This window comes from Equus przewalskii, chromosome 2, assembly GCF_037783145.1.
Source record: "Equus przewalskii isolate Varuska chromosome 2, EquPr2, whole genome shotgun sequence".
In the NCBI taxonomy this organism is placed as follows: domain Eukaryota; kingdom Metazoa; phylum Chordata; class Mammalia; order Perissodactyla; family Equidae; genus Equus; species Equus przewalskii.
The window spans coordinates 42,339,703-42,366,111 of record NC_091832.1 but is presented as its reverse complement, the minus strand read 5'-3'; the positions used below and the strand labels follow the sequence as shown (position 1 = coordinate 42,366,111).

Genomic DNA, 26,409 nt, shown 5'->3' with positions numbered 1-26,409 from the left:
CTAAGTGAAGAGATCTGCCCTCACCATGTGGGCGGGCTTCATCCCATCTGTTGGGGGCCCAAACGAAACAAAGTGGTAAAGGAAAGGTAAATTCTCTTTTCTTGAGCTGGGACAGCCATCTTTCCCCACCATCAGACATCAGAGCTCTTGGTTCTCGGGCCTTCGGACTCCAGGACTTAGACAACCGGCCCCCTGGTTCTCAGGCCTTTGGATTTGGACTGAACTATACAATCTGCTTTCCTAGTTCTCCAGCTTGCAAACAGCAAATTATGGGACTTCTCAGACTCCATAACCTCGTGAGACAATTCCTATAGTACATATACATATATACTCTCTCTATATACGTATGTCTCCTATTGGTTCTATTTCTCTAAAGAATCCTGACTAACACAATTGGTTATTTACCATTTATTGGCATTTCCAAATGGACATAATCTGGAACTACAGAGGGGTCTACTCAGAACTAGCAAAATGAAGGCTTTCTTTAAAGATAAATAAATAGATGAAAAAAACACAGAAACAAATTATATCCACTTGACCAAACTGCTTACTGCCTTTAGGCACTAGAATCAAGGTTACAAGCTCATTTTCCAAACCGGTGACACTCAATCCAAAAAACTGTTTTCAAGAGAGTGCATCAGCATCTGGGTCTGTGTAAGAGGATTTAAATCACCTTATATCAGAAAGTGAAATAAGCAGGTGGAACTCTGCAAGGGCAGAAGCTTTTTACAACATTTCCAACCAAGATGTGCAAATAACTGGTTACATAAAAATCCCCAGAAAGATGATACAACTAAAACTGTACTGAAACACAGGCTCTGATGATCAGAGATAATTTTCAAAATCACTACTTCTTGATGTTATTTACTTACATCAAAATGAGGTTATTTATTAAACAAACTTCTACCTTTTGGTTAATTATTTTTACAGTTTAATCTGGACAAAAATCAATCAACATTTCGGTAGAACCAAAAAGGTGCAGAAAAACAAAATCATCTCTCAACTGCTAACTATGAAGGCAAAACTTATTAAGGTATTTTCTATCTAGGATTACATTGTGTATGAACAATGAAATTTTCAGACAACTGATTTCTGTATTTGCAGTGGAGGGACCAAAACTGAGTACAGGTGCAGGCTTGGGAAAACCTACTTTTGGTCTCCTCTGTAAGATAGGAGGCAGAGTCATTAGGTAACCTCTGCTCTCCTTGTCCTCTGAGACTGATTTAACAAGTTTACGTCACACACACGTAGATAAACTACACTTACAGGGGATCTTCCCACGTGGGGACAGATATACCGAACTAAAAAGCATTCCCGTAATTTCCCACATGTACTCCGTTGATGTACATCAACCTGACAAAAAGTACTGAATGTCAGATTCAGGATTTTAAAAGTCCCAAAAGTTCAGGTTGAAGGGTCAAATTAGGAAGGTAAAATTCCATAGATAAATTAAGACTCTATACTTGGATCCCCAAAATCTGCTGCCAAAATCCAAAATAAATCCCTTCCTAAAAGCCAGCATTCTTTCCAGCAGCTATGGTTATATCAGATAAATCTATAATCACAAACAATTATAACAAATAACTATATATTTTTTTCCTTTTTGAGGAAGATTAGCCTTGAGCTAACATCTGCTGCCAATCCTCCTCTTTTTTTTGCTGAGGAAGACTGGTCCTGAGCTAAGATCCATGCCCATCTTCCCCTACTTTATATGTGGGACGTCTGCCACAACATGGCTTGACAAGTGCTGCCATGTCCACACCTGGGATCCGAACCGGCGCCCCCCGGGCTGCTGAAGCTGAACATGCGAACTTAACTGCTGCGCCACCAGGCCGGCCCCCTATAATTTTTTAAACAAACAAAATTTAGGAAACAAGTAATACTTATATTTTTACAAATCTCTTTTCTGTTTCTGATTGTGCATTCAGTCTGTTGAGATGTATCACACATCTTGCAGCCTTTGTAAAACTCCACTGTATACTAATGAGAGAATGAGAGTGAAAACGGCAAATGATGTCTTGATATAATTATGAAAAAAGTTTGACCCTGCAGACCCCTGGCCCATACTTGAGAACAGCTGCTCTATGGGATGAAGTGAACAAGCTGCAGAACAGTCCCAGATGCCCTCCCTCTCAGACTCTGCTAGTTCAAACAATGTAGGCACACTCCCCAAACAGAACCATGACCGGAGATTTTCAAGCACACATTCATTTAGAAGTGAGATATTACTAAAAAATAAAAGATTTTATTTTTATTTATATAATCAGATATCCCAGTAGTAAGTACAAAAGTTAAACTCTTGATAAAGAAGAAAGTCTAGACAAGAAGCCTCTCATTTCAATTTAAGGTATTTTTCTTTCTGAAATTTGAGCTCATGGGAGCGAGAAATATTTAAGGATTGATTCAAACAAGAATATAAACAGGTCTACACTAAAAAGGCATACTTGAAAACAACGGTGAACCTATTAAGCTGATAACATGCATGAAGAAAATAACCTGGATAAATTTTTTTAGCAATCTGCAATTCCAGGCAACTTTGTGACCATTTCAAAAATGGTACTGCTTCCTGAGAAAATTGGCAACATGAAACATCAACTTTTAAGGAAAAAAAAACTTTTAACTTACAATACTGTGTTGAATCATCATCATTTATAAAGATAAACATACCTATTTTATGTGAAGCCAGCAATATTCCTCTCTTTCTAGGTGATAACCTCTTTGTACCACTGCTTTCTGAAACTGCAAAACTGTAGAGCTAGTAACACAGTAAAATAAAATACCTTTCAGCAGCACAAAGATTTTTAGAAGTGAATATGTATTTGCACTTTTAAGAAGTTCCAATATAAGTTTAGAAATCATTATTGATTTAAATAAAATCAACGTGCATAATAATAGGAATTCAATTACAGCTAGCAAACATTTCCAACTTTCCAATAAACAAATTCAAATATTGGTTTGCTAAAAAATGCAAAAATCAGTGGGAACCCTGAAAATTTCTGTTTTCCTATTTCATTTTACATAAACTAGTCTGTCTTGTCTTAAATATCCTATTCTTCTCTCCTTTTGACTTAAACCAAAACAAAGCCTGTAACCTTTATCACCTGTTAGTCTATTTATAACTGTTCCATCTACAACCATTTTTCTAATACAAACATGTCTTGATAGCTTATCTCAGTCCACATGCCAAACAACAAAGGCCCACTGGCTGCTGGAGAGCAGAAATGGAAAGCAGGAAATGAGAAAGCTTAGTTAATCCCCAGATAATCGATCAGAGTATTCAGTCAAGTGTGAGCTAAGAAATGTTGCTTAAAAAAAAAGAAAGAAAGAAAATCAAAAAGCATACAGCTAGAGTCACAATTCACTTTAAAAAGTTAATTTTTGTCAAAAAGATTTCCTATTGCATTCAAGCACCAATACAATGTATATAAATGTTAATATCTTTCGAAGTAAGACCTTTTTCTTTAAAATCCTTCACCCTCTTTTTTCAGAAATAAGTTTTAACTGTGCATTTTGTTTTATTGCTTTGGCTTCGGTTCATTTTTCCCCTCTAAATCAGTTTTATTGAAGTATAATTTACACACAATAAAATTAATCTATTTACAGTTTGAATTAGTTTGACAAACGTTTTGTGTAACCACCACCACAATCAAGATAGGGAACATTTCCATTACCACAAAAAGACTAACTTCTTTTAGAATTGATGTATCTGCTATGCTGACAAGTTTTTGTTCCAGTGAATGCCAGAAAAACATCCTCATCTAAATCCCTTCCTCCATTTTAACACATAGAAGTGAATGTGGAGGAAAACAACTCCGAGTTGCTATGACACTTCTTTCTGCTAGCTACTGCCTGAGATGACACAGACAACAATCCCATGCTCTTTAAAGTCAAATAGTTTGCTAGATAACATTTCTGGGCTGACACCTTATATGATCTCCTAAAATTCCTAGAATATAGATAACAGTTATAGTAATAATAGTTATGAAAACAAACGAAAAAAATAATTTTGAATTAGTTTTACAGTACACTTTCTTCAGATCTTGTAACCAATATTTAACGAGCTCCTACGAGGTATCAGACATTCTTCTGGAGATAAACACTGAGGATTCAGGAGAGAACCAAAAAGCAGTCCCAGTCTTGATAAAGCTTAAATTCCAGCATAGGGACAGACCCTTTGCCAACGCCTCCACCTCTCAAAAGAAGTCAGAGAATGATTAAGCGCTTAAAAAAAAGCCATAAGCAATGAAATCTGCCACTTAGCAACATTACAACACTAGGTAAGTAACATTTTACACACTGTATTTAGTCGCTTTGAGTATTATTTTCCTTAAAATTAGCATTCTTCTCAAAAGCACCTGAGGATGCCAGGACAAAGTGTACTGTGACTTGACTGCTTCATATAGACATCATCAACTTTGACATCTGATTGTTGAATTGTGTGCTATATAAAAAAATACCTTGTAAGAAATACCATTCCAAAATCGGATTCATGGGGCATCATTTGGCAACTTATTTTCAAATAACTCAGGAAAAAGAAGTTGTTCGTACTGTACTTGCAACTATTATGAAGGATTAGGGTTGGTTAAGATAAAAGATTGGGGAAATAAATTTTAGGTCCAATTTAAAGGTACATAATCATAGGCATCAGTCACTAGAAACTACTCTGACAAATTATTAGACTTAAAGCTGGGTAGGGTAAGAAAGAATAAAATGACATGTACTCACAAAGGATAAATGCAGGCCATTGTGAGTCAGTTAATAATTACTTTCAGAAATTTAGTCTATGGTCAAGATGGCATTTCAAAATAGTGAGGAAAAACGAACTATTTAATAATTCTGATGAGATTGCTGGGATGTCATCTGGAAAAAAATAAAGTTGCATCCATAACTTACACTTTATATCAAAGTAAATTTCAAAATATAGGTCAAAGACTGAAATGTGAAAAATAAAAACAAAATGAGAAAAACACAAATCAAAGCTATACCAAGAACATACTGTTCAAATGGGCAAATATCCAAGCTGAAAACACTCTGCTGGCCAGGCTGTGGGAAACAGCCTGTACTCTTCACATAAATATAAACTAGTACAACCTTTAGGGAGGGCAATTAGGCAATAAAGATCAAAATTATAGGGGCCGGCCCAGTGGCACATCGGTTAACCGCGCACGTTCTGCTTCAGCAGCCCAGGGTTCGCCAGTTCGGATCCCGGGTGTGGACATGGCACCATTCAGCACGCCATGCTGTGGTAGGCGTCCCACATATAAAATAGAGGAAGATGGGCATGATGTTAGCTCAGGGCCAGTCTTTCTCAGCAAAAAGAGGAGGATTGGCAGCAGGTAGCTCAGGGCTAATCTTCCTCAAAAAAAAAAAAAACATCAAAATTATAAATCACCTGTTTGTCCAGCAATATCACAGACTGAAATTATTCCAAACATATATTTGCATATATACAAATACAAACAAGTTTATATAACATGAACCATGTCCATTAATAGGGGACTGATTAAATAAATTATGAAACATCCACATAACGGAATACTATACAGGTATGTATATTTTCAAGGAGGCAGGGAAGGGAAGACATTTCCTATGTACTGATATGAAAAGATCTCCAGCATATATTCTTAAGAGCAAGCTACAGAATAGTGTGAATAATTTGACAGCTATTATATTTGCTTATATGTGCACAGAGACACCTTGGAAGAATACATAGGGAGTGTAATGACAATGATTATCTGTGTAGGGTGAGGTGTGAAGAGAAAGAACTTAGGAAAATAAAAGCCCAAGGATGGCAGGGAGACTTTTCAATACACCTTTTAATACTTTTTGGGTTTTGAATCATGTAAATGTATTACCTACTCAAACATAACTTTTATTTTTTAAAGTCACAGATTATTTTGTCTACATCACAGGCCTTCTCTCTCTCTCACTCTCTCTCTCTCCCTCTCTCTCTCTGTCTCTCTCTTTCCACCCTGGCACGTTTCTGTAGTTTTCTTTTTTATATTGCTAGCCTTCCCTGGATGATAGACAATGTCTGACTAACAGAGTTGGAATATGCACCAACCAGACTGTTAGAGAATAAAATGAACAGGAACAAGCCTATTTAATTACGGCTGTCCATGCCAAAAGTCAGGTGCCCCATCTTTTACACTTGAAACCTGTAGGAATGTTAAGGCAAATAAATATAAACCACTCATACATGTTTTCAACTGCTGCAGACGAAAGTCACATACGCCTTTGCCCTCCATGATGCCATACTATCCTTACACAGACCACCTCACGTCAAAAATGCTCACCGTGCCGCTGAATTTAAAGAGGAACAGAGCCTTTAAATATGAAATCTAAAGAGTCTCTAAGTGAACATAAGATGTTTCACTTAATGCTACCTTATAAAACCAACACTGAAATGAAAATAGAGTACTATCAACTCCTATTCATCCTGTGACAGATCATGGAGGCTATACACAAACTTAAAAAGGGAAGAAGGATTTCATTAATAAGATGTAATTGAAACCTCCCCTGAAAGAAAACAATGAGCACCATTTTTTATCATAACATCTTTTGTCTGTTTACTATTTCCACAAACTCCTCTTTGATTACAGATTATGTCTTTCCAAGAAGACTATTTGGCAGCAAGATGCTGACAAAGTATTGATGGCAGTCTTCCTTACACACAGCCTTATTAGCATTTCTATTGCTGCACTGCACACAGTGGCATTATAAATCACATACACTCAGTGTCAGGCACAATAACCAAACAGTTACCTAACAACTGAGGGTATTACAAATGCATTGGACTAATCTTTGAATATATGCTCTGATAATTAAATTCCATTAAGGTTTCTACTTTTAAACCTAAAGGCAGCAATATTGAAATCAAGTGCCATCCACAGTGCCCTCACATTTACCACGAAATGTCACTTACATTATATAGTTCACATCCAATTACTGAACACATCCAGCCAGAGCATCTATCACTTACATTAAAACAAGCAGAACCCAGCAGTGGGGCTGTCGGAAGCCATCACATGGCTTAAATGGCTTTCTCACCTTTCAAATATCAAGGGGTCCTCTTTCCCAGAACATCTCACTAGGGGGTTTGGCCTTTTAACACAGAGAGATACCCAAGTTGAAAGAAACATTCAAAAGGCAGGACATGTTGCAAAGCCCAGCTCAGAGCTGGAGACATCTGCCCCTTGTGTTAAAATACAAAATAGTAAAAGATCTTTTATATGAAAAATAAATACACATAAAAAGGGAACTTCTGTCAAGGCTACTTACAAAGAAGCAAAGTTATACTAATACCTATGGAGTCCTTGTTTTTGGCCAGTGTCCCACAGAAATTAGGGAGCTCTCCTGGCCAGAAGATCTATTAATTTTCCAGTTTTTAAGAACAAAGAACCCTTTCCTGAAGTCCTTGCTTGGAGCCCCAAAGCTAAAATAGTCACCAAGCACAAAGCTATGCTCCTCTGTGTTGCTGTTATTCATGCATAGTCACCAGGATTAGTGCAAGCTGAATTTCACAGATTTGTAGAAATATACATTTGAGCTCTCCATCTATCACCAAGGATGATCTTTAAAAACAAGGATTAAGATAACTTCCCTAATCCTCTAAATTCAGAAAAGCTTTTACTGTCAAAAGAAAACATTAACAGCTGACTCTTGGCAATTAAGACATAATACAGCCACCACTTACCTATTAACAATATTACCATATTCTATAACTTGAAGGAGGAAATCACTATAGAGGGAATTGTAGGAAATCATTTTGTAGCTCCACCAACGTTATGTCAGATAGGCTAACAAAAGAAACTGTCAGAGTTCCAATTGGCAGTAAATAATTATTGAGACATAAAATGAAAACAATGCCCAAGAAAATTTAATCTGATCACACAGCAGAGGAGACAGTGGAATCAACTGCCTGGGGAATTTATAGAGGCTACTGCCTCTTTGCATTTATATAGAAATCAATACCTGGTAACTACACCTCAAATCAGGCTCTAGGACAATGGTTCTTAACCTTTACTAAGACCTTCTTTCTCTCTCTCAAGAAAATGTGCATGCCATGCAAACTACTGTATAAAATGTCTGAACATTCAGAGACTCCCAGTTTAAGAAACATTACTCTTAGTGCCACACTGTAATTTTGTTTATGTACTACGTGTATCCCCACCCAGCACCCTAAGATCCACAGGGCAGCAATACCATCAATCTGTTCCCAGCTATTCCCAGGAGCTAAAACAGCGCCTTGCTCAAAACAGACATTCAACTAATAGGCATGATTGAATGAGTGAGTGAACGGCAATAAAAAACAAAAATATGAGATGTAACTATCCCAAGCAACAAAACATTAAGTAGCCCTAAAGAGACAACTTACAACACAAAATTTGAAAGCCTTCAGCTGGCCCTAACTCAGTGAATAATACGATGCTCCTATGTACTAACTAAAGCTGGCTCCTCGCCCAGCCACCCATTCATCCTACATGAGTAGGGAGAAAATGTCTCCCAGTGTTATTCTATCAGAATGAGGTCCTAACCCTCTAAGTACATCACATTACGGGTAGATTACCCTCAGGCAGTAATTAAACATGTGCTGACTCCAACAAAACTAGTTTTAAATAAACTAGTAACTTAAAATAAATCACAGTTTCTAAACAAAAGTACTGAATTTTAGGTTTTCCCTTTATATGTGTTATGTGTAAACTTCTCAATCTACAATATCATAAACCCAGATTCCGTATTATGCAAAAATTCATTATTGTGCCTATATTATGTAATAGTGCCAAAGAAATAATAACCACTGTCTTTCATTACAAGCAGAAAATACCATGACTGTCCTCTTGGTCCCCGTTCCCGAAAGTGTTAAAAATGGAGTTCAGTAGGGGCTGGCCTGGTGGCGCTCCGCTTTGGTGGCCAGGGGTTCGCAGGTTTGGATCCTGGGTGTGGACCTAGCATCACTTGTCAAGTCATGCTGAGGCAGCATCCCACATAAAGTAGAGGAAGATTGGCACAGATGTTAGCTCAGCGACTATCTTCCTCCAGCAAAAGGAGGAAGACTGGCAGTAGATGTTAGCTCAGGGCCAATCTTCCTCACAAAGAAAAAGCAAGAGTCTAGTATACTTTTAGTTGACCCAGGCATGATATTTCAATATGTAGTCTATATCTTGATATACCTTTATATCACACAGAGATGAAATAGCCAGAATTAGGTATGAAAGGTAAAACATAGTTAAAGAATGTACGAAGAATCATATTTTAATGAGGGTTCATAAAAATTATGTTATATTCAAATCTCACCAAAAGGTGGGCTTCTTACATGGCAGAAATTCATTATCTTTTAAAAATCTGGCCACACTTATCCTGCACTTTTCCTGAGGGAGGCAAGATATAGAACAGTTCCTAACTCATAGCACATCACAAAACAAACACTGCCATGCTATTTTCTTACAAACATATTTGAACAAACTCTTAAAAGTATCTCTCTGTGATTTTCTACAAAGCTGTCCCCAAAAATGTATGCTACATAAAGCATGAACTCAGAGCTCATGATAAAAATAAAGTCCTCCCAATTAACACTGGGAAAAACATATTAGCTAGATACAATACTCCCCTTCATATAAAAAGGACACGTCCATAAAGTGGACTATGTGATATATAAGAACTTATGAATAAGCGGCTATTCAGGCACAATTGAATTTTTTATATAAAACATCAATGAAGCAGCTAGGATATGAAAAATAGGGCAGAGATGAAGTCAAACTAGGTCGTATCTGTAGGAGGCAGCATCTTGTAGAGGTTGACTAGAATAAAACAAGATAAAAGAGGCTAAAAGCAAATATAACAGCAAAATGGAAGGACACTTCAAAAATTAACAATAGGGATGATGTCAAGTAATTTGGCAAGATCTTCTCTTTGAAGTTCATCATCCTATCACAGGGCCCTATATAAACAGTCCTTTATGGGGGACAATGGTAGGCAAATTACTATAAGATAGTATTAGATAGCCTAAACATCTAGAAAAAAATTTATGAATAATAACTGAGATAATTCGAGCAGTTCATAGCATAACCAAACAGCCTTTAATTACATTTACCATAAAACTGGTCCATTTACTTTAGAACTCAGCTCATGCACTACAGTGAAACTAGCTAGATAACTAGTGAGCAGAACTAAATGTGAAACCTTTGATTTAAGTTACATCTACCATTACTCTAATAGGTAAATTATACCTATTTAAGTTATATGTAGTCTAAGGTATTGTATGATAAAAATAAAATGCAAGTAGAAATATAATTTGGATTAAATCCAAAACCTGAAATTTTATGATACAGCTTATAAAATTTATACTCACTAAACTGTATACGCCCCTTTATAACCCAAACCCAAAACATTGCCACCATTCCAGAAAGTTGTCTCGAACACTTTCCCACTCAATCTCTACCTCACCTGTAGAAGGAATCACTATTCTGACTTCTATCAGAGATTAGGATAGATATATTTATATTTTTAAGAAACTGTCAAACTGTTCAAGTGTTGGTACCATTTTCATTCCCACCAGCAAAGTATGAGAGTTCCCTGCCAGAGGAGACATCCTTGCCAACGATCAGGATTATCAGTCTTCCATTCTAGAGGCCACGTAGTAGTATTTACTGTAGGTTTAATTTGCATTTTCCTGATGACTAATGACACTGAGCACTTTTTCATGCGCTCCGCCATTCATATATCTTCTTTTATAAAGTGTCTCTGTTCAAGTCTTTGTCCATTTTTAACAACTGGGTTGTCTTATTATTGAGTCATAGTACTTTTGTTTGTGTTGAGTTTTTTTAACGCACTCTGGATTCAATCCCTCTCTCACATATGTGCTGTAAACATTTTCTCAGTCTGAGGCTTCCCTATGAATAATCTTAACAATGTCTTTTAATGAATTCCTTTATTTTTCTTTTATGGTTAGTACTTTCTATCTCTTCTTCAAGAAATCTTTGTCTAGATCAAGGGTGTAAAGATACTCTCCTATTTTCTTCTAGAAGCTTTACAATTTTTACCTCATATTTAGGTCAATGATCCATTTCAAATTAATTCTCATGTGTGCTGTGAGGTAGGGCTGTGTTTTGTCTTTTGTTTTTGCCACATGGATATCTAGTTGGTCCAGCCTATTTGTTAAAAAGACCTTCCTTTTCCGACTGAAAATAATTTGATAGTATATGTATAGATTCATTTAAATTTGCATTCAAGAAATAAAAAGTATATCTTAGCCCATGAGATCACTGGCATTTTAATCTCATTTTTTGGATGGTATCGCCAATATTGGAAAGTACCATTTCTGCTTATTAACATACTTTATATTTACATAAAATAAACAGTAACACTGACCCAACAGTTATACATTTTGAGATTTTTGCATTTGAATTATACAATTATATTTCATAAATATATACTTATTTAACATGTATATATACACTAAACTGTTGTGATACTTAGAATGGTTAATGTTTATGCCTGCGAAACATGTAAAATTTCAGCTATAATTACTGGCTGATATATTACATCAGATAAATGTATATATCAGAAATAATCATACAAAATATTTGCTCAAATCTCCAACCCCACTCACCAACCTAATTGCTCCTTTGGCTCAAAGTAAAATTTTCCTGAAAATTTAACATGTTTTAAGTTACCTTGTAAGGAATACATTAATAGGGAAAACTCAAAGCTCTAAAACAAATGCTATGAGGGTCGGGGGTGGGAGGTGGAAAGAGAACAACACATTCTCACCATCAATGGTAAGGTTTTGCAGGCCAATCTGGGTATCTATTTAGGAAGATAGGACCAGAGAAGCCTCTTATATGCCTCAACCTGTTCTAGAAAAAATTTCAGAAGAAAATTGATTATCTGCACCTCTGACATGGGCTGGACCAATATGTGGAAAAACTCAATGGGGTTAGCAGACAAAACTCAGCTGATAACAGATAAACTATTCCTTTGTCTGGTCTTGTGTTCTGTACCTCTCCCTTCCTCAGAATTTAAACAGGAATGGTGGCAGCCATGAGAAACAGCAGGTCATGATTTAAGAATTCACACGTTCATGGTCCTGGGGCTTAGTAGAGAACCATTTCAACGAAAACTAACATACCAGGAATTCTGGGAGGACAGCAGCAACAGCAGCACAGTTCATGGATCTTCCTAAATCCCCACGTAAAAACAGATCAACCAGAGAGTCAAACTAAACTCCCACTGACAACACAACAAAACGAGGAAAAACAAGGTATCTCCACAAACCCCAAAATACAAGCAGGTGGGAGAGCATAAACCACCAAGAGCTATAAGACCTGTCGTTATCAGCATCTGTAGAGGAGAAAAGAACCAGAAGGAATGGGGTATCTGACATACCTAAGGTCAAGGGGATCTCAAAATAGCTGTCAGGCAATGAGGTAGGCCAATGTGATAACAGCAGCTGAAGAATGCATGGGTTTAGTCCAAGGGGATAGCAGGTTAGTATAGAGAGGCCAGATAACACTGAGTAGTCTAACCACTTGTAAACTCTAAAACTCACCCACCACAGCTCCTTCCCAGAACAAGGCCCCATAACAGAGAAGAAACTCTAGGAATGGAGTATACATTAAGTGGAAAAGGAACAACTGAGCAAAGGAAAAAGATGGTCCAAATGAAAGTGAAGGAGGGGAACAGAGTCAGAAAATCACAAAATGCAAACTGCTGTATTTTTAACACTACATGACAACAGAAGAGGGAGCTCTGAGGTTAAAAGAAACTACTCTGAATCTCACCTCCTTCTAAAAGTTCATGAAAATTAAATTCACATAAAAATGAGCAAAAGAAAATTACTGAGGTTAAACCTCATATAATGTTACTACTAATAGAAAAAAAAGAGTAAGGCGCAGAATAACATCCCTACAGACAATGAAAGCACAGCAAAAATACACGTGTGCACACGCTCATATATACAACCATAACTGTGATACACTGTTTCAAAACAGGCTAAAATATATTATTAAGTAAATGATACAAGACATTAGAGAGCAACATAAGTCTAACAAAGGAAAACTCAGAAATTAAATGTCAGACAAAAATCATTTTAGAAAAGAAGACTAAACAAGAAGAAATATAAGAGTGAGTAAATACATTTAACAATGCCTTAGAAAAAAGAGAGAGAGAAAAGAAGAAAGCTTTTAAATGTCAGAAAAGAAATAAAAAACATAAAAAAGATTCAGGAGAATGCAACAAACATTAAAGACAGGCAAGGAGCAACTAACATAGAAATAATGGAAGCTCCTGAAAAAGAAAAACAAATCTAAGGATAAGAACAAATACTAAAAACCATAATTTGAGAAAATTTTCCTGAAATAAAAAATTTTGAAGCTTCACACCAAGAGCACACCATATACTTAAGCATACTGATCCAGAAGACCAATATTAACACATATTCTACAAAAACTACTGGACTTTGCGGGGGGGGGGGGGACTCTTCAGGCATCTAGGCACAAAGAATATGCAAATAAGAGAAAGATACTTAGCTTATCAACAGCCTTTGATAGCCCTGCTCTATGCAGGCAGAAAATGTAATTGCATATTTAAGACACCCAAGAAAAGAAAACATGACATGGCAACTATAGTTAATAATACTGTGTTGCATATTTGAAAGTTGCTAAGAGAGTAGATGGTAAAATTTCTCATTATAAGATATGTATGGCGATGGATGTTGACCAGACTTACTGTGGTGATCAGTTAGTTAGCAATAATATACAAATATCAAATCATTATGTTGTACTCCTGAAATGAATAATTTCAGTAAGTATATGTCAATTATACCTCAATTTAAAAAAAAAACAAACATGAGCCAGCAAATCTGACCTGCAAGTATAAGGGCACAAACAATCTATTATAAGCATTCAATATATCAGGAAATATCGTTCCTATGAGCCCTTTCTAAGGAATCTACTAGAAAACAAACTTCAGACAACTAAAATGACTACAGGGGCATCTATATAAGGACTAGTGGTGAAAATTAAATATATAGTTACTTGAAGAACTAAGACTAAATGAGGGTTAAACAGAAGAAACAATACTACTTAATGGCTATGTAATCTGAAAATATAGATACAGCATGATCGTTTAAAGCATGGGGGCAAAGAGGGAGAGCACAAACAAAACTTATTTTTACTCTTTTTCAGTAATCATAATTGGTGGTGGTAGTATTAGTATTGTTACTCTGAGACTATATGGGTAAGGTGAGATACAAAAATTAATTATGGGATATTCTAATTTTGTCACTCCTGTGTCCCCGAGAACCACAAATCTGTGTGTGGAAGAAAGGAGATACAGATGGAACACAGATGAGGTTAAATAAAAACTCTACAGTTCTGAATTTGAATTAGAAATATCAGTATGACTTATAAGGTAAAACAGATAATATTTCCAAGTTCTGTCCACTGAAATCATAGAAATTTTCATATAATTAATATATAAATCAAAAGATCTCGAAATAATGACTAAGCCAGTAGCAATGAGAGGCAAACAGCCCAAATTGCACTCTTGAACTATCACTTCTCAGTAAAAGAAAACAGGGATTCTAAGGAAATGCTGATTCCAGGTCTGCTGTGGGAAACGCACACGATGAGGATGGAGCACCTAGACATACATATAGAAAGGATACTACTCAATCACTAGGGTCACAGCAAAAAGGACTGATAAGCCAACTTGAAGAGTTTCCCACTAGCCAAGGATAGAGCCATCTGGGATTCAATAAGAATTAAGAACTGCAATTATTTTAACCTCAACTATGTTTTAGGGCACCCAACACATTCTTTGAAAATGAGTAAATAAAAAGAATCAAGCCTTTCTCCTGCCTTTCCCATTAACTGTACAATTGGGTATCCAGATAGTAGATAACAGGAAGCATTGCCATATAAAATTATTCTAGCTAATAAATGAAAATTAAATGATAGAAATAGAATCTCATAATTTTGCAACTCCCAAAGAATTAATGGATAAAGTAATAATACCAAAAAGAACAAAAAGGAGACACAATGTGCCTACTGGTGAAAGTAACTAACCCATCTGTAATCTTCCCCACTGGATCAGAGTCAAGTCTGATCAAACCTCTAGCTCCAGCTACTAATGTGCAGGCAATACATAGGACAGAGGCACAGCCTTAACTGCACTATGCAACCAATAACACCCAGACTGCGGGAGACTCTCCAGGTCAAATGGCTTGGGTTCTTCAAAAAAGTGTTCAGAAAATAAAGGGATGAAGGGGGGAAATCTATAGATTATAACAGATTTATCATAGGTATTATATAAGACATATCATAGGTAAAACTAAATTACAGTGTCCAGAGATTCAAACTCGGGAGATAAAGCTATAAAAGAACAAAAGGAAATGATGACCTTAAAAGTCAGGGCAGTGGTTAATTTTGTAGGGAAGGAGGGCAGTGTCACTGTAGAGGAATTGTCATTGTAGGGGAGATGGCTGCAAAGTCCTATTTCTTTTTTCTTTTTAAAGATTTTATTTTTTTCCTTTTTCTCCCCAAAGCCCCCCGGTACATAGTTGTATATTCTTAGTTGTGGGTCCTTCTAGTTGTGGCATGTGGAACACCACCTCAGCGTGACTCGATGAGCAGTGCCATGTCTGCGCCCAGGATTCGAACCGACGAAACACTGGGCCGCCTGGAGCGGAGCGCGTGAACTTAACCACTCAGCCACGGGGCCGGCCCCTGCAAAGTCCTATTTCTTGACCTGGGAGGTAGTTACACATCATAATAATTCATTAAGCTATATATATGCTTTGTGTGGTTGTTTGTGCTTTACAATAAAGAGGGTTAAAAAAAAAAAAAAAGAAAGAAAGAAAACACTAATAACATATCTCACCTGCGTTCTGCAGGAGAAAAAGGCATCAACTAAAGCTCTGGTAACCAGAGAAGGAAACTCAGGAGGAGGGGAACACACCTAAAGGATAGCCTCACCACAATAAAGGTAAATGAACTTCACGCCTCAGACAGATTTCATTTGGAGACCAGATGCCACAGATGCACCATATGCAGCAGATAAAAGATGTATTTGCATAATTATGTGGATTCTAGTAAAGACAGAATAGCAACCAAACCAAAAGCACTAAATTAGAAAATATATGTAAGAAAATAGAGAAAAGGGGCCAGCCCGGTGGCGTAGTGGTTAAGTTCACACACTCCACTTCAGCAGTCCGGGGTTTACTGGTTCGCATCCTAGGCGTAGACCTATGCACAGCTTATCAAGCCATGGTGTGGCAGGTGTCCCACATACCAAGTAGAGGAAGATGGGCATGGATGTTCGCTCAGGGCCAATCTTCCTCAAAAAAAAAAAAAAAGGAAAGAAAGAAAGAAAAGAAAAGAAAATAGAGTTAAGATACAAGAAAGCAGCTGGAATTGTCACAGGATTCTACAAAAGGAATGAACAGCTGCTTAGCACATACAGACAATCTCTCCCTGGTCGGGACTCAGTCAGATTCCTAGTCAAAACGACAACCTTGGAGTAAGTATACAGCCCAGGAAACCAAAATTTAAGAACAACTTTGAAATATAAACAAGTAACACAAAACTTATGAGAAAACTAGCATTAAATTATTTTCTCATACTCATAACAAATGTCAAGCTTCTGATGGAACAAACCCCTTCCCAGTCTCTGGGTCTCAAAAGTCTTAAAGGATTCCTCATCTCCTTCTCTCACAAATCTAATAGCTTGTCAATGATCAGGAAATCCTGGACCTCTTGTCTCCAGTGTCTTTCTCACCTGTACTCAATAGACTATTTTATAGGAAAAAAAAAGCACAGGACTTAAAATTACAGAGACCTATGTTCAAAATCTGGCTGTCAATATACTATAAGACGTTGGGAAAATTACTTAACTTCTCTGAGCCTACATTTGAAATCTGCAAAAACAGAATCATTTCTATGTATCGTTACAAGGAGTCCCCAGTGTATATAATACATACCTCAAATTATTCCATGAATTCTAACAGTAACCTACCTACAATATAAACTGATTGGCAGCAAAGACATGTTTTTGCCGCACAGCAGATAAATGTTGCTTGATAGCTTTCCTCCCTTCCCCTCCAACTCTCACTAACACCATCCTGGATCAGGCCCTCATTCGGGTTCATCTGAACTATTTTAATAGCTTCCTAATGAGTTCTTCCTATCTTTAATCTAATTTTCTTAAAGCATAGCTGTAATCATGTACTCATCTGCTAAAAAATCATCCACGGTTCCCCAATGACTAACTAATAAAATCCAGTTTCTCAGCCTGGCTTTCAGAGTGAGGTAAATCCTTCCAGCTCTATCTCCAACCACTCCCTTCACCAAATGAAGCTAGACTCCAATACACAACAAAAATATTCTGCCTCTATCCTTTGTCTAAAAAGCTGTTCTGTTCTCCAGTCAAAATCCTTCTGACCCTTCAAGGCCCAGTACAAAAGCTACCATTTCGGGTCACCCTTGCCCAAGTCCTACCCTTCAAAAGCACTCTTAGATTTCTCTAAGCCTCCACTCCCCACAAAGCATGTGGTGATCCCTCACATGCATATCTTATCTCTCCTACTTTTCTTGAACCACTTGAGGCCAAAGGCCACATTTTATTCATATTTTCATATTCAACAAATATTACTAAGCTCCACCTATGTGCCAGGCACTGTAAAGCCCTGGAGTCATAGCAATAAACAATGGGCAAACATCTCCTCCCCCTCCCCCTTGGAGCTGGCCATCCTTGAGGGGGAGACTAATTCACATCTCTTTCCTTCTACACAACGGACTTAGTGTAATGCACACACTGGCTGAACTGTACAGAAACATTTAAAAAGAGCAACTAACACACTGGGGTAACTTAAAATAAATCATTGGAAACTCTCATTTTAAACTCCAACCTGCAAATCTGGCGTATTCTAGTACTTCTCTTTTTCAGAAACATGTCTGCTCTTTTAAAACTCATCAAAAGTCCCTAAAATGTACCTGGGCTAGAGAAGTCCCCAGACCTACCCTTCCTACACCCTTTTCTAAGGGCACGTGCCCTGTCCAGTCTCTTTGAGTGGCCACACTTTGTTCCATGTGCCTCTGGCCTCGAGTCTATAGCTGATTGGATGAGGTGTGATACCTGACTCAAAAGCCAGCCAGTTCCTGAGCAACCAACAACATACGCGGTCCAGGATAAAAAGATAATCTGTGCCAAATTCCCTCAGCAACTTGAAATGAAAACTAAGTAACACCAGTTAAAGTAGAGCTCAGAATGCACAGATGCCATAAGGTAGAGAAGGGCCTTTTACCTATTTATCTTTTCCAAACAAAATCTTTATAAATTGAGAGCCAAACCATCCTTTAAGAAGAAACCGGGGCATAGAAAAACAGAACAAAATCATTCCATTTGCAATAACATGGATGGACCTTGAGAGAATTATGTTAAGTGAAATAAGCCAGCAAGAGAAAGATAATCTGTGTATGACTCCACTCATATGAGGAATTTAAAATTATGGACCAAGAACAGTTTAGTGGATACCAGGGGAAAGGCGGGATGGGGGGTGGGCACAAAGGGTGAAGTGGTGCACCTACAACATGACTGACAAACATTAATGTACAATTGAAATTTCACAAGATTGTAACCTATCAATAACTCAATAAAAAAAAAAAAGATTAACATCACCAGGCAATCATGAAATCTCTTAGCCTACCCTGAAGAATGTTTTCAAGGAGTTCAAAAATAGAATTGAATGAAGTTTCAATGAAAATAGAATCTGCTGAAGTCTAGTTTATTTAATGGTTTTTTGAGAAAAACTAGGAAATTTGCTCTATTATGAGCATATTCAAACTTCTTACAGGTTTATAAACATCCTACCTCTTCTATTTAGCCTAATATATTATTTATGATAACCTTGAAATCCCAGATGGATTATGTGGTAGCCAGCTTCCAAGATGGCCCAGTGATCCTCATCCCCTGGTATTCATGCCCTTTCTGTGTTCCCTTCCTACACTGAATCATGGCTGGCCTGTGTGAACAACACAATACCATGGAAGTGACATGTGTAACTTGCAAAGCTGAGTGATAAAGGACATTGCAGTTTCCACCTTGGTCTTGCTCTTGAATCACCTGCTCTGAGGGAAGCTAGCTGCTATTGTCATGGGGACACTCAAGTAACCCTATGAAGAGGCCCATGCGGAGAGGAACAGAGGTCTTTCACCAAAAGCCAGCATGAACTTCCCGGAATTTTAGTTCACCCATGTGAGTGAGTCACCTTGCAGTACAAGGTGGCCAACCCCAGTCAAGCTTTCAGATAATTGCAGCCCCCGTTGACATCTTAATGGCAACCTCATGAAGAGATACCAAGCCAGAGCCACCTTGCTAAGCTGCTTCTGAGTTTCTGACCCACAGAAGCTGTGCGAGAGCATAAATGTTTATTGCTGTTTTCAGTCACTACATTTTGGGGGTAATTTGTTACGCAGCAATAGATAACTAATATAGACTATTAATTCCTTGGGAAAAAAAAAAAAAAAGAAGAAACCGGGGCATAGAGTTTCTCTCATGGAACCCCCCTTTCACCATCTTCCATGCTGACCATCACAATGCACCACCTCAAAATGCGGCTTCACAAACCACTGCCCTAGATAAAAACCAAATAATTTGAGTTTGCTAAATCATTTTTATTAATGCTTTCATTCATTTAATGACTATTCACTAAATATCTGAATGCTAGGTCTCATAATAGAATAAGACAGCTGAGGTCTTTCCTCTCAAAGAGTTTTTTTTTTGAGGAAGATTAGCTCTGAGCTAACATCCACCACCAATCCTCTTTTGCTGAGGAAGACTGGCCCTGAGCTAACATCTGTACCCATCTTCCTCTATTTTATATGTGGGACGCCTGCCACAACATGGCCCAATAAGTGGTGTGTAGGTCTGCGCCCAGGATCCAAACTGGTGAACCCCAGGCCACTGAAAGCAGAGCAGGTGAACCCAACCACTACGCCACCAGGTTGGCCTCTCAAAGAGCTTTTGTTCCATTGAGGAAAGGAAAACTAGTAAACAAATAAACTGACAAGATAATTTCAGATTATGATCAGCGTCATAAAAACAATAAAGACATGAAGACTAGGTAACATCTTAGAAGATCACTAAGAAGGAAAGGGGATGAGGCCATGGATAGGTGATCAGAAAAATCTTTCACAGCAGGTGACATTTGAGTTGATACCTGAAGGACGAGGAGCTAGTCCCTTAGAGATACAGAACAAATGCATCAAATCAAGAAACAGGGAGCCTACAATCCACACTCAACAGTACTAGGGATCACAGAGAATGGGAGAAATGTTTAAAACACAATTTGTTCCCTCAAGAAGTTTAAAATCCATTTAGGGAAGTAAATAAGCTCAAGAGACAAATTTCATGAAACTGTACAGAATTAGGCAGAAAGCTGGAGAAGCCCTGAGGACAAAGGGGAAAACGTGAACCACTTTTCAGCCTACAGGTTAATATTCACTCAAAGGCCAAGCTAGTCTATTTGGGAGTCTGATTCTGATACTGCTGGAAAAAGTACGTAAACCATGCCTTTAAGCTTTCCAAAGCGAAACCTGAAATTACTCTAATCTTAACTAATTTACAAGTAGAAAGGAAATATGAAGGCAATGCTGCCAGGCAGCAGGGTAAATACACTGTTAGTCTGCTAATCTGGAGAATCTAGGCCTCAAACGGCATTCCCTCCACTTAACTATAAGGTTACTTGACTTCTCACTCCTGTCGCCTCCTCAGTCATGCTGATTCACAGTTGCTGCTTCCTTCCCACTGACCACATATCTGTGCTCACCCAGAATCCTTAGCAGTTTCTTTTTCTGGAAACAGTTAAAGAACTGCTGAGTAGAAAGAGCTGCCAACCAATTAGTCTGCAAACTATCCTGACTCAACTACATCATTCTGTTAGTGTCTGGAGCAACTGAAAGTTATTCAGCTATTTCAGATGTTAAGAACTGAGCACGAGCTTCCCAAATGTTTGCTCACTATAAAGGAGAAAACCAGCAGACCTCTTCCAACTGAGACTCTGAAGAGAGGACTGCAAGGGATTCCTGTGGTGTTGCCATCAGATCTACTACGTCTTGTCCCAACTTCCACAGGGCAGCAAGATCAAGCCACCTGTGTTGGCAGATAAGGCAAGTTTTTTTAATGAATAAGTTGGTGGTGTGAAGAGGCTTTTCTGGGATAAAACAAGAGGAAAAGGTACATATTCTTCAAACAGAATGGTCAAGAGAAAGATGGTCTGAAAGCAAGAAAAGTCCCGACCCTCCCAGCAGCCACTGATCATGTTGTGACCAAGGTAGGTTCTCTCGCTGACGGTGAATGGCAAACGACCATCAGCACTAACTTCACTGATTAAAACGAAAAATAAAATGCCAATTAATACCTTCAGATGAAAAGCCAAGCACAATCATCTATCTTCAATGCAAAACTGTCTATATAAGGCAGTTAACAAACCCTGCCCACTATCTTCCCACATTCCAAATCCAGTCACTGTGACTAAAAATCATCCATACGATGAGAACTACAGAGGACAAACGCGACTCTAAACCAATAAGCAGTGTTAACAGCTTTTCCAGCCAGACCTCACTTTCCTCTCCCACACCCCATATCTCTAAAAGCCAACCCCAATTCCACCAGTTCATTAGGATGCCTCCTCCTTAACCTTACAAGTGGACAGGATCTATCATTTTGTGCCTCCTCTGAAACACACGTCTACCATGGCATATAAACACTGCCTTCTGGCTACAGTCATGCACCATATGACGTAACGTTTCACTCAATGGCAGACCACATATATGACGGTGGTCCCGTGAGATTAGTACCAGACAGCCTAGGTGTATAGCAGGCTGTACCATCGAGGTTTGTGTAAGTTCACTCTATGATGTTTTCACAGTAACAAAATCGCCTAACGATGCATTTCTCAGAACGTGTCCCTGTTGTAAAGTGACGCGTGACCATACCATAAAGACATCCATTTATGCCCTCCAACTCCTGCAAACATTTGCACATGCTGAAGGCGAGCACATCTTTTCTCTTCAAGATGTAGCTATCGTCCTTTTTTTAATCCCTTCCTCTAAGGGTGCCTAGTACCTAGTACCCACACAATAAGAGGGTTTAACACACTTTGGCTTAACATTTTGGAAGAAAACAAAGACTTCTATAAGTAGGAAAAAATACTGTAACGCCAATGTGAAATATTACATTCACAGTGAAGATATTTCACCTTACCTCCCCACCTCAATGAAAGAGGACAATGAAATTAAGATATGAAAACAGGAACAAAATCCAACTAAATCTCAAACCACTTCATTCTTATAAACTCATCTTTTAAAACCCTCCCTATAGGGGCTGGCCCACAGCACAGCAGTTAAGTTTGGCACATTCCACTTTGGAGGCCCAGGTTCACAGGTTCGGATTCCAGGCATGGACTTACACCACTCGTTGGCCATGCTGTGGCAGCAACCCACATATAAAGTGGAGGAAGACTGGCAGAGATGTTAACTCAGGGCTAATCTTCCTCAGGAAAAAAAGAGGAGGATGGGCACCAGATGTCAGCTCAGAACTAATGTTCCTCAGCAAAAAGAAAAACAAACCAAAAAACCCTCCCTACAACTTCCACCCTGTATCCTGTATGCATTTACACACAACATACAAAAGAAGATCATGCCAATTCCAAACCAATAAAAAGGAACCTTTTAAAAGTAATCTCTGTGAAGAGTTCTACATCTATATCTTATCCTAGGAGAATCAAACTTAATCATCTTTGTATGAAGATAACCCATGTTGGTTTAAGATGAGTAACTGTAACTAAATTCACAAATTTATTTCTAAGTTACAAAAATGTTAAAAAATTTAAAATCTGTTAAAATTTTTAAAATGTTCTTTCCTATGAATGATAACCATGTAATCTCATATCCATTTACTCTTCTTTTAGCATTCTTAGTATGTTTTTCCATCTGATATACGCAACAGTTTCTCCTAATCCTCAGAAATGACTGCAGCCGCTGGGGGTCATTACTACTGAGGAAGTGGGCTGCACTGTGGATCTGATTCTGTGCTGAATGGTGCTGACTAAGGTTTCAGACACGTCCAACTGTGGCAGAGATTGCTAGTTGCCTACTCAACTTCCATTCTCCTCATTTTCCTTAGTAACAGAGCCCCTAAATCACTGGAACACAGCTAAAACAACTCCAGCTTCCCTTGAAGATCTCTGTAAACTGAAGTTGTTACATAGGTCTACCAGAAAAACTCTGGGGGGCTGGCCTGTTGGCACAGCAGTTAAGTTCGTGTGCTGTGCATCAATAGCCCAGCGTTCGCAGGTCCAGATCCTGGGTGCGGACATATGCACGGCTCATCAAGCCATGCTGTGGCAGGCGTCCCACATACAAAATAGAGGAAGATGGGCACAGTTGTTAACTCAAGGCCAATCTTCCACAACAAAAAGAGGAGGATTGGTGGTGGATGTTAGATCAGGGCTAGTCTTCCCCCAAAAAAAAAAAAAATTTTTTTTTAAAAAAAGAGGGGGGCCGGCCCAGTGGCGCAGTGGTTAAGTTTGCACGTTCTGCTTCTCACCAGCCTGGGGTTTGTCAGTTTGGATCCCGGGTGCGGACATGGCACCGTTTGGCAAAAGCCATGCTATGGTAGGCGTCCCACGTATAAAGCAGAGGAACATGGGCATGGATGTTAGCTCAGGGCCCATCTGCCTCAGCAAAAAGAGGAGGATTGGCAGTAGTCAGCTCAGGGCTAATCTTCCTCAAAAAAAAAAAAGAAAGAAAAAAGGAAAACATCTGGAATGGGCCTACTTCAGCTTTGCCTGTGTGCCCTCCTCCTTCAGCTGCCTGGCTGTAGTAGAGAACCAGTTTCTCCCAAGCCATTGCAAAGCAATACTTTTATAAAACACAATTAAAATGCTCTGACAATGTCAAACGTCTATAAAAGTTTTTAACCGATTACTTTCAGTTTCTATACTTATCTTATGGTGGACTAGTAAAGAACAGGTCAGTCTATAGGCCACAATTTGAATAACGCTGACCTAGAAAGTGAACCTGACAGCTGTAGCTTTAACAGCCATCTGTAACCACGAGGGGACTTTGAGAATGGAAAGAGTGCAGTAAGGGCAACAGTAGGAAACTAGATACCTGAGGACTGGTGGGCACCGCCAACCCCGCATGGCACGCCCTGGAAAACGCCTTGTTTTATACCAGAAGACAGACTTTCTACCACTGTGATTTGCATTTTTACTGTATACAGCCGATCCTAATAACAACTGATACTCCTCCATTTTCAGACCATGGTAAAATTTCAAAGCACCACATTCTCTCTTTTTATTCTCACATGAGAATAACCCTGTGAAGTAAGCAGGACAAGTATTATTGCGATTTGACAGACAGATGGAACTGATGTTGTAAAAGGTTAAATAGCTTGCCTAAAGGAACACTGCTAGGAAGTATTGATAGAACTGACAACAGAAGCCAGGTGGCTATTCTTTCCATGAGAGCAATCGACCTCTTGGTGAAGTGAAATTATTTAATCATGAGCATAAGTAAAATAAAATATAAATGATCAGGGGTATATACTCACAACAAATTACATAAAGTGTATAAACCACTATGTAGAAAGATACAACAAAAACGCTACGGTCAGCTAATGAAAACAACATCAAATTTCATGGCTGCGGTGAGAGTGTATTGCATTTTATAGTAGTAACAAAGCATTTATGAAAAGGAGATGGAGGGGAAGAAATCATAAGACAATTTTATAATAATTTAGCCAGAAATGTAGCAACTGAACTAAAAGCAAGTAATACATATCACCAGTAGTTTAGGTTACGACATAAACCCTCAAACTCTAGTCTCGAATAAAATTTCAAACATTAATATTCTGTCTGGATACAAACAGAATCTGTCAATAATAATGTCTCTTAAAAATAGTTTGGACAGTAATGTCATGGTAATAATACTGTCCTTTAACATAAATAAGACTTCTGAGAACCACCATCAATCAGATGAGTTCTGTGCTGCTCTTTCAATAGTCAAGAAACGCTGGCACGAAGCCATCCTCACTCATTTTCCAGGAGGCCCTTGCAAGCAAAAGCATATTTTTAAAAAGCTGATGCCTAGGATCAGCCATGACATTTTTTACTTTTGATTAACTTTTATTTGGGTAAATTTTGTTTGCCTATGGGGGTATCAAATATTTATTTCATACTGAAGTATTTGCCTAAGTCAATAATTATCTGTTAAATACTAAATTAAACAGAAAAGTTATACTTTTTATTAAATACAAAGGCTGTTCTGCTGTCCTGAATATTTTGTTACAATATTTTTTCAAAAGCTTAAAAAACAAAAAAAAGGAAGACCCACAAGAAAATTTAGGACATGAACTTTAATGTATTTTGTTAGGGACATTTAACCTTTCCAATTTTCTCTACACATATAAGCTAACTGTCAAAGAAAAAGAAGCTGAAAAAAACATTTAATTGCTCCTGCTCCTAGTTCATAAACACATTGTAAAAATCCTCAAGGATCATTAGTGAGAATGAGTTCTTGCAAGTAATACCAATCAGTGTACTATACAGAAACAATGGGGGAGGGGAGGGACTACAGAAAGGGATATATGCATAGCTGTAGATATAGATATATAAAGTATTCACCAGCTCAAAATAATATAGGAAAGAAAAAAGCAATTTCCTGCTAACTCTGCAAACCACACTCAACCCTTACAGAGGCATGAGGCCACAGTGAAGAAGGAAAGAAAGCTTTGGAGTGACTCCTTCGGGGGAATAATCTTCAACAGTGTACACTAGCTAAGGGGTCATCAAACTATAGGACTGCAGGCTATATCCAGCCCACCATCTATTTCTGTAAACAAAGTTTTACTGGAATACAGTCATGCTATCACACAGTGTTTATGACCAAGTTGAGTAGTTGCCACAGAGAAGACAAAGCTGAAAACATTTACTACCTGGTCTTTTACAGAACAAGCCTGCCACCTCTGGGTACAAAAAGCATCTGTCAAGAAGTAATAATGGTACTAAGCAGCTACCTGAGCAGTAGCACAAAATAAAATGGTACTTCTCTGGAAATAAGTAGGAATAAGCCTTCTGTTTCATAAACACCCTTGTGTATGTATATGTACTTTTAGTTCATGAGACTAAGATGTGCCTAGAAAAGCTGACTCAAGCACAAAACGTCTCCAAAACAGCTATGCCAGACACAGCCTAGCCTAGGACTTGGAAATCTAGTGAAATGCACTGCTATTTTATCTCCCTTAAAGAGAAAACCCAACTGGAGTAAGAAAACAAATTTCTCTAATGAATTTTCATCAGAGATTTATGATTTGGTGTGACTCATCTTTCGAAACTGCTGACAGAGA

General features: G+C 38.1%; 1 protein-coding gene across 12 annotated transcripts in view; it reads right to left on the bottom strand.

Annotated features, from left to right (window-relative positions):
- RERE (arginine-glutamic acid dipeptide repeats) overlaps positions 1–26,409 on the bottom strand; it is a 402,826-nt gene that overhangs the window by 184,471 nt on the left and 191,946 nt on the right. The gene's annotated exons all lie outside the window — the stretch shown is intronic.